At 47.6% G+C, this 10,436-nt stretch overlaps 1 pseudogene; it reads right to left on the reverse strand.

Moving 5' to 3' along the window:
• Positions 1-355: 355 nt before the first annotated feature.
• LOC123727272 (uncharacterized) lies at positions 356-6,364 on the reverse strand (annotated as a pseudogene).
• Positions 6,365-10,436: the final 4,072 nt, after the last annotated feature.

A 10,436-nucleotide genomic window follows, 5' to 3' on the forward strand; every position in this document is an offset into this window, starting at 1 on the left:
GGAGTGAGCATAAAATGAATGTCTTTGTATAATGGACTTCAGAACGTTCTCTGAATAAACTGTACGAACCTTTTGCAGAAGCTGAGTCTTTGCCTAATTATTCTTAACCCAGTGTCTTACAAACCTTGGGGATTAGTCAAAGCTTATTGACTGTTAGTTATTATCATTGGGATAGAAAATTCTCTTGACATCTCCACATAAAAACGAAATAGATTAACTGTGTGTTGCTATCAAAGTCATTCCAAAGGGTAGGTTTAACAGAGCAAATGAAATGCAACCATACTTTGCTCCTTGCTCCAGTGATGCCGTGTGCTGATTTATTGAGGGATTGTCCAGCCAGCAAAACTCCTGCAGCCTACCTCGATACAATAGGCATGCACCTTGCCTTACAGCCCTGTTTCCGACATTTGTTGACCAGCCCTCTTCTTGTAGGCCTCCTGGATGATGTCTAGTCTCAGAGTTGTCTTGACAATGTGTTGTGGGAACTTATGTTGTTTCTCCAGATTGGCTGTAAGCTGCCAGCCTGAGTAATCACCAGGATCCCTGTTGGTAGATTGGATCGGGACCCTGGTTGCTCTCCAGCTCTGATGAAAGCAATCGTGTGAATGGTGGGCCGTACTTACTTGCTACTAATTCCTGTGCCCATTGCTTCTGTGATTATCTGGAGAACCTGGCAATAGCGCTAGCGGTAACAGCCCTCTCCCAGAACTTTTGGACAGCAGCTCAGGATTTGCTCCAATGTTCATCTCTTGGAGCATAGCGGGCATGCAGGAGACTCCACTTTGCACCTAGGAGATCAGGTTAGATGGTCTGTGAAGGACATTGTACACTGCCTGGATTAGGAACTTGGTTCTGCCTGCCAGAGGTCAGTCCACATAACTTTCCTGTCCACTGCCTGCTCCCACCTTGTCCAGGCTCCTTGCTGACTCATCCCGACTGTTTTGCTGGACCTCTCTTCTTCCACAGCTACTCTCCCCTCCTCCTGAACAAGCCTGCTTCTCTCCTTCCCCTTGGCAGTGTCATACTTAGGATTAAGAAGGTTCCCAGACCGTCTCTTCCCCTGATCACTGCTCCCACCAGGAGGATCTGGGGATCTGGGGAACCATGCCAAATCTTTTCAGTCTCCTGAGGTTTAAAGGTGTTATCATGCCCTCTTCATGACTGTCTTGGTGTGTTTGGACCATGATAGTTCATTGGTGATGTGGACACCAAGGAACTTGAAAATCTCGACCCGCTCCACTACAGCCCCATCAATGTTAATGGGGGCCTGTTCGGCCCGTCTTTTCCTGTAGTCCACGATCAGCTCCTTTGTCTTGCTCACATTGAGGTAGAGGTTTTTGTCTCTGACCTCCCTATAGGTCTCATCATTGTCGGTTATCAGGCCTACCACTGTTGTGTCATCAGCAAACTTAATGATGTTGGAGTCGTGCTTGGCCACGCAGTTATGGGTGAATAGGGAGTACAGCAGGAGATTAAGCACGCACCCATGAGGGGCCCCCGTGTTAAGGATCAGCATGGCAGATGTGTTGTTGCCTACCCTTACCACCTTGGGGTGGCCCGTCAGAAAGTCCAGGATCCCATTACAGAGCGAGGTGTTTAGTCCCAGGGTCCTTAGCTTAGTGAAGAGCTTTGTGGTCACTATGGTGTTGAACGCTGAGCTGTAGTCAATGAACAGGATTCTCCCATAGGTGTTCCTTTTGTTCAGGTGGGAAAGGGCAGTGTGGAGTGCGATTGTGTCATCTGTGGATCTGTTGGGGCGGTATGCCAATTGGAGTGGGTCTAGGGTTTCCCGGATGATGGTGTTGATGTGAGCCATGACCAGGCTTTCAAAGCACTTCATTTAGGCAGGTTCCCTTCACTTTTTCGGGCACAGGGACTATGGTGGTCTGCTTGAAACATGTAGGTATTACAGACTCGGTCAGGGAGAGGTTAAAATGTCAGTGTAGACACTTGCCAGTTGGTCCACGCATGCTCTGTGCACAAGTTCTTGTAATCCGTCTGGCCCCCGGGGCCTTGTGAATGATCTTGGCAGAGTTCTTGAAAGGATTTCAGTGTAGTGGTTTTCTGATGAAATAGGTCTGAAAAGGTCCTGATTCCTAGAGTATGCCAAAGATTAAAGTTGGCAGCCCTCAGGGCGTTTGGCAAGTCTGGGTTGCCTACTATAGGCGAGTAAGAACATATTTGGGAGGAAATACCCAGGTATTTCTTACAGTCCCTCCACGCTAGTAGGGTGCTGTAAATCACAAAGTTTTGGCTATGTTGCCCACTTCACTAAAGTTATTAATTAATATAATTGAGCTTAGGGGCAATGAACCACAGGATTGGGCTTCTATCTGAATCCACGTTGACTCTTGTCTATTTGTGATCCATGTTAGCATGTTGCAGATTTGGGCATACCAGTAGTACAATTGAAGGGTGGGAAGGGCAAGACCACCCTTAGATTCAGGTTTCGATAGAGCGGAGAACTTGATCCTAGGTTTTGTATTGCCCCATATAAATTTGGTGATGCTTTGGTTAGTTGTTTTGAAAAAGGAAACTGGGAGATAGCATGGGAGCATCTGAAATAAATAGTTCAGTCTAGGGAGAATGTTCATACGGATGACATGAATTCTTCCTACTAAGCTAATTGGGAGGGAGATCCAGGTTTGGAGATCGTTCTTGATTCGATCCAGGAGTGGAAGATAATTTTCCTTGAAAAGGCTATTCAGATCTGGTGTTATGAAGATCCCAAGGTATTGAAACCCCTGTGTCTTCCATTGGAATGGACATAGTGTCTTCATAGAGCTGGTGAGTGTAATATGGAGAGGGCAGACAGTGAATTTGTTCAAATTTATCTTATAACCTGTAAACTTGCCATACTGAGCAATTGTGTCTAAAATGGGAGGGAGGGATTTCTCAGGGTTGGATATGTAATCTTGTGCTGCAGGCCGTGTGCAGAAACACCCATAATACTTGGATTGCTCCTTATCAACTCTGCCAGAGGCTCCGCCAGCACATTCAACTATGTAAAGAAAAAAGTATTTAATAAGATTATTTCATTCATTCAGATCTAGGATGTGTTATTTTAGTGTTCCCTTTATTTTTTTGAGCAGTGTATTAAATACATGCATATTTCATGACATTAACATGACATTAAATGATATGACATTAAATTAGTCTTAGTTCTTCAACATGTCGCATATATCATTAAGTGGACACGCACCTAAACGATGTAATGGTCCGCTTTCTCAGTATCAGCTCCCACGCACAGAGGAAGAAGGTGAAGTAATTACATTTAGTCAATCTGCATTTCATACCTTCAGGTAACAAGACATGGACATGTCTGCTGTTAGTCAACTGCGCAACCAGGATATGAATGTACACACGGGAAGTGTTTTCACCTATTGAGAGAAAGTGTTACTCTGTTGTGTACCAGGGGAGATGTTTGCATTACAGACGTTACATTAATTACTACACTTCTAATATATTTGTATACTCACATCTTTGGTCTCCATTTCTGCTACTAGCTCCGTATTGGCATCTAGCTGGGCAAACCTTGTGTCTATTATGGATATGTTGAGCTGAAAAAGTGACAAACATAGCACTTGCATGGTTATGATTCGAAAGTGTTAGACTTTTCATGACCAATGTTTGACATCAGTGACAGTAAGACTAGGTACATCGTTTACAAACTCACCTCCCTGGTCAGTGATGATACTCCTGAGTGGCGCAACGGTCTAAGGCACTGCATCACAGTGCGAGAGGCATCACTACAGACTCTGGTTCGATCCCGGGCTGTATCACAACCGGCCGTGATCGGGAGTTCCATAGGGCGGCGCACAATTGGCCCTGGTTAGGGTCTGGCCGGTGTAGGCTGTCATTGTAAATAAGAATTTGTTCTTAACTGACTTCCCTAGTTAAATAAAGGTGAAATAAACGTCTTGTCCCACAAGTCCAAAATCAAGAAGTTTATTGATGACTATTGAAGCGTTCTCTGTTCCCGATTTGCCCTCCAGTGGTTCAGCAGTCACCCATTTCCTGAAGAGGTCAGTCATGGTTAGGGCATACTGGTTACCAGCTGCGGTTCTCTTCTCAAAAAGGCCTATTAGATTTATGCCCAGGGCAGACCATGCCTGTCTAACTTCGATGTAATGCATCACAAGGGCCCGCTTTTTCATGTGATCATAGAGTTGACACTCTGGGCACTCCTCAACCATATAGAATTAGAAAACATAGTACATTATATATAACAAAGGAAAATACTCATCTTAATCTATAATAACAGTAAAAAAACAGGTTGTTTGGATCCTGACAGACATCTGCAAGCGCTCAACCATCCACACAAACATGATGTGAGAAATTTGACAACATGATGTCAAAATCAGAACACAATCAGAACGATTGGAAACTATTTCACTCTGGGAAGATTTTTACATTTTTACAACCTTCCTCGCCACATTCTCAACAGTAGAGATGGGGACGTCGGAGATGAGCAGAGACCAGAGTATCTTCAGGAGGATGCCATGCTGGTACATCCACACCTTGAACTTGCCGGGCATTCCTGACCAGCGAACCACTTTCAGCCAGCTCTCCAGCTCCTGACAGGCGGCCTGGATCTTTCGGGCAAGGTGTTCACTGGCTTTTCTGAGATGGTTGGGATCGGTGTTCCTGCGATGTTGAATGGAATCTGTCCACGACATTGCCCTTCAACACCAGCAACTTCAATTTTGCCCATCCAATCAGCTGGCACTGACTCTGTGGTGACTGTAGTCCATGAAGGCTCTGATTGGTGGTTGTTGCACCACAGATTTGGTTCAGGGTCCCCGGCACTCAGCTTCAGCAGACTTCACAATCATGTTCATTGCCAGGGCAAACAAGATCACGGAGATGGTGCAGCCTGTGATTCCCATGACTGAAGTCTGTGCCACTCTGATGTTACTGAACCTGATGAGACTCTCATGCTGAACCGTCCGTAGAGAGACTAGAATGAGGTCTGCCACTTTGCCTGGGACATGGTGTTTGGTAATTGTATACTGCACCAGCTTGTGGGGCATCAATCCGTAGCCAGAGCACGTATTGCTGATGAGCTTGGTCACCACTCCTGTGTGCTCCAGACAACCAGAAACTGTTGGGATGCCAAATGTTATTATTATTCTTTTTTAATTATTTATTTTTTTACCCCTTTTTCTCCCCAATTTCGTGGTATCCAATTGGTAGTAGTTACTGTCTTGTCACATTGCTGCAACTCCCGTACGGACTCAGGAGAGGTGAAAGTCGAGAGCCATGCGTCCTCCGAAACACAACCTAACCAAGCAGCACTGCTTCTTGACACAACGCACATCCAACCCGGAAGCCAGCTGCACCAATGTGTCGGAGGAAACATCGTACACCTAGCAACCTGGTCAGCGTGCACTGCGCCCGGCCCGCCACAGGAGTCGCTAGTGCGCAATGAGACAAGGATATCCCTGCCGGCCAAACCCTCCCTAACCCGAATGACGCTGGGCCAATTGTGCGTCGCCCCATGAGCCTCCCAGTTGCGGCCAGCTGCGGCAGAGCCTGGGCTCGAACCCAGAGTCTCTGGTGGCACAGCTAGCACTGCGATGCAGTGCCTTAGACCACTACGCCACCCAGGAGGCGGGATGCCTAATTTTTGCACTGAAGTGTCAATGTAGCTGTTGTTTGAGAGGAAGTCTACCTAGCTACAATGCTGAAGAAATTCTTCCCTTTGACACGATGACATGATCCCGAACTGGTCAATTCTCTTGGACTATCCTTTGTTTGGGATTATGGTGACCACGTTTAAAATACCCAAATGATTTTATGGGACACTAGCAGGATAGTGTAGCCTGCCGGGTCTAGTAGACACGTGGAGGCGCCAGGGTCTGTGAGATTGGGTGACTCTGGGCCTGGCTCCTCCTGCGTCTCACCAGGTTCGCTACCTGAGCGTTGTGCCCCTGCTACTCCCTCCAAACATTTCATCCGGGACTGATGAACCTTAAGGCCGTTCTTGCAGACCTTTCCGCAAACACATTTCATGCTCTTAGTCGGTTGTCCGTTTCAATGCATCATAAACCTTTGGACTGTCACATTCTCCCCCCTCTCGGGCTCTCCTGGGAGTATGTTTCCATGAGTCGTTCTGTTTCCATGAGTCGATCTGCTTATTTTGTGTCTCCTTCTCACAGAGGACGCGGTTTGAGTTGCCTACCCGCCCCGGCCTGGGTTCTGTCTTTCCGAGCTGTCCACTGTTTCTCCAGTCGTCACCACACTATTCTTGTTTGTCAACCAGTCTGTCCCTGGTCATCACTGGTTTTGCCAGAAAAGTGAATGGAAGAATACATCTCACTATGCTCTTGGACACATCATCAGTGATGTAACCTGGGGTCATTGGGTGTATACATATAATAATAACTTCATTTGTATAGGGCTTTTCAATACAAGTAAACAAGTGCTTCACATTATAACATCATGAAATAAAAGTACTAACAAAGAAACAAATACAGAAGGAATGAGAATTAAAAAAGATCATACATAGATCATACATTGAAATCATACATTGAAAGCATCTTTATAAAAGTGGGTCATCAGCAGGGATTTAAAAAGAGACACTGAATCAGCAAGCCTGATCTCATCTGTCAGACCATTCCAAAGTATTTTGGTTTTCAACCTAGACTTTGGAATGGTCAACAGTGCCGTGCCCGAGATAAAAGATCCAAGACATAGGATGGGGCTTAACTAAGCCTAGCCTTAAACGTGATTAATAAAATGTTAAAATATATTCTAAAAGTGACTGGTAGCCAGTGTAGAAAAAGCTCAAATAGGTGTGGTATGTTAAAATGTTCTGGTGCCTATTAAAAGCTGAACTGCAGCATTTTGAAGTGAATGGAGACAATTTCTGACTGAGACATACAAAGAGTTACTGTAATCCAGCTATGAGGAAATAAAAGCATGTGTAGGCCTAGAGTTTCAAGCTTGGGTTGATTTCAATTTAATTTATGAGGTAATAATTCATATGTTGGATTCACGTCTCCCTCGCAACCAAAAATCTAAATGATTAAGTTGTATATATAAACAAAATATCTGCCATTGTATTCCCATTTGAACTTTGTTGTGCTTTTAAATCGTTTAGAGTGCAGTGATAACACATTTAGGTGACAACATAACCAAAAATCAGACATGTTTTCCATTGGAATTTGGTTGTGTTTTTAGATGGTTGAAAGCAAAGTGATAACACATTGAGAATTCAACAAACTTGTGGTTCTTTTTTTTAGCGGGTGAATATAGGTCTCAACCAAATATTACCCAATTGTCCACGTTGAAATTATGTGGTGTGCCCAGTGGGGTCATTTTACTTTATGTCACCCTTCAGCCACAAGCCTAGAAATGGAATGGTCAGGCTCAACACAACACTGCATTGTCATTACATGATAAGAATATAGACTTTGTACTGGGGATTTTCCACTTGGGGTTTTTCCACTGCTTTACCTAAAAGCCTCAGACTTTTATGTTTCCACCTCCACAGCTCCTAGTGATGGGAAGTTTTGCTTTTTTTTACTGACTCTAATCTGTTCAACTTGTTCAGTCAAAATAACAAATCTTTCAAACCATTTCATTCATTAATGCCCAGAGCACGCAGGACCCCCTACCAGCAAACGCTGAACAAAAAAATGTGAAAGAATTGCTTCAAACAATGTACATTTGTGTTAGGCACCCTGGCCACTTGAGTACAAGAGCCCGCATGTAACGGGCGTCGTTGAAGAGAGGAGGGGACCAAGGCGCAGCGGGTTGCATGCTCATCATTATTTTATTTTAATTAAAGTGAACACGAAAACAAGAAACAAAGAACGACAGACCGACAGTTTCACAAGCTATAATAACAGCAGTGCAAAATACAACTACCCACCCTCAAACAGGTGAAAACAAGCTCCCTAAATATGACTCTCAATCAGGAACAACGATGTACAGCTGTTCCTGATTGAGAGCCACACAGACCAACAAAGAAATACAAACTAGAAAAACCTAGAACACCAACACAAGAACATATACCAAAAACCCCGGAACACATAAATACAGTACCCCTCTACATACACACAACCCCCAAAACCATATAAAACAAATACCCTCTGCCACGTCCTGACCTGACCAACCTACAATAACAAAATACCCCTATTACTGGTCAGGACGTGACATTACCCCCCCCCCCCCCCAAAGGTGCAGACCCCGTATGCGCCTCAACAAAAAAATAAAAAATAAACCCCTAACTAAAGGAAGGGAGGGTGGCTGCTGTCACCGACGGCTCCTGTGCTACACCCCCCCTCCCCAAACCTCCTACAGTGGAGGTGGCTTAGGCTCGAGCCTAAGACCACCCCCTGACCAGTCCACTCCTCCCAAATACCTAGGCCTGACTCATGTCACTGTAGACCCTGGACTGTAGGGCGACTCACTCGGTGCCGGACCGTAGGGCGACTCACTCGGTGCCGGACCGTAGGGCGACTCACTCGGTGCCGGACCGTAGGGCGACTCACTCGGTGCCGGACCGTAGGGCGACTCACTCGGTGCCGGACCCTAGGCCGCCTCACTCGGTGCCGGACCCTAGGCCGCCTCACTCGGTGCCGGACCCTAGGCCGCCTCACTCGGTGCCGGACCCTAGGCCGCCTCACTCGGTGCCGGACCCTAGGCCGCCTCACTCGGTGCCGGACCCTAGGCCGCCTCACTCGGTGCCGGACCCTAGGCCGTCTCACTCGGTGCCGGACCCTAGGCCGTCTCACTCGGTGCCGGACTAGACACTGTCGCCGGACACTCTGGACGAGGTACTGTCGCCGGGCACTCTGGACGAGGTACTGTCGCCGGACACTCTGGACGAGGTACTGTCGCCGGACACTCTGGACGAGGTACTGTCGCCGGACACTCTGGACGAGGTACTGTCGCCGGACACTCTGGACGAGGTACTGTCGCCGGACACTCTGGACGAGGTACTGTCGCCGGACACTCTGGACGAGGTACTGTCGCCGGACACTCTGGACGAGGTACTGTCGCCGGACACTCTGGACGAGGTACTGTCGCCGGACACTCTGGACGAGGTACTGTCGCCGGACACTCTGGACGAGGTACTGTCGCCGGACACTCTGGACGAGGTACTGTCGCCGGAAGCTCGGGACTGAGCTGACGCACTGGAAGCCTAGTGCGTGGGGCTGGTAGTGGAGGTACCAGACTGGAGACACGCACTTTAAGGCTAGTGCGAGGAGTGGGAACAGGCTGAATAGGACTGGGCTGACGCCCTGGAAACCTAATGCGTGGGGCTGGTAGTGGAGCTACCAGACTGGAGACACACACTTTAAGGCTAGTGCAAGGAGCGGGAACAGGCTGAATTGGATTGGGCTGACGCACTGGAGGCCTGGTGCGTGGTGCCGGTACTGGATATACCGGGCCGTGGAGGCGCACTGGCGGTCTCGATCGCACCTCCTGCACAACCCGTCCTGGCTGGATCAAATCAAATTTATTTATATAGCCCTTCGTACATCAGCTGATATCTCAAAGTGCTGTACAGAAACCCAGCCTAAAACTCCAAACAGCAAGCAATGCATGTGAAAGAAGCACGGTGGCTAGGAAAAACTCCCTAGGAAAAACTCCCTAGAAAGGCCAAAAACCTAAGAAGAAACCTAGAGAGGAACCAGGCTATGAGGGGTGGCCAGTCCTCTTCTGGCTGTGCCGGGTGGATATTATAACAGAACATGGTCAAGATGTTAAAATGTTCATAAATGACCAGCATGGTCAAATAATAATAATCATAGTAGTTGTCGAGGGTGCAACAAGCACGTCCGGTGAACAGGTCAGGGTTCCATAGCCACAGGCAGAACAGTTGAAACTGGAGCAGCAGCATGGCCAGGTGGACTGGGGACAGCAAGGAGTCATCATGCCAGGTAGTCCTGAAGCATGGTCCTAGGGCTCAGGTCCTCCGAGAGAAAGAAAGAAAGAGAGAAAGAGAGAATTAGAGAGAGCATATTTAAATTCACACAGGACACCGGATAAGACAAGATAAATACTCCAGATGTAACAGACTGACCCTAGCCCCCCGACACATAAACTACTGCAGCATAAATACTGGAGGCTGAGACAGGAGGGATCATAAGACACTGTGGCCCCATCCGATGATACCCCCGGACAGGCCCAAACAGGCAGGATATAACCCCACCCACTTTGCCAAAGCACAGTGGATGGAACTAGTAGCCCTGTACGAGCGGAGTGCTGGTACAGGGCGAACTGGGCTATGCAGGGGCCTGATGGTTGCCGTGCATATAGCGGGCGTAGGATAGCCTGGACCTAGGAGGCGCACCGGTGACCAGATGCGCTGCGCAGGCATCCTCCTACCAGGCTGGATGCCCACTCTAGCACGGCACTTGCGAGGGGCTGGGATCACTCGCACCGGACTGTGCGTGCGTATGGGCGAGATCGTGCGCACT

This window comes from Salmo salar, chromosome ssa01 (genome assembly GCF_905237065.1).
Source record: "Salmo salar chromosome ssa01, Ssal_v3.1, whole genome shotgun sequence".
NCBI lineage: Eukaryota > Metazoa > Chordata > Actinopteri > Salmoniformes > Salmonidae > Salmo > Salmo salar.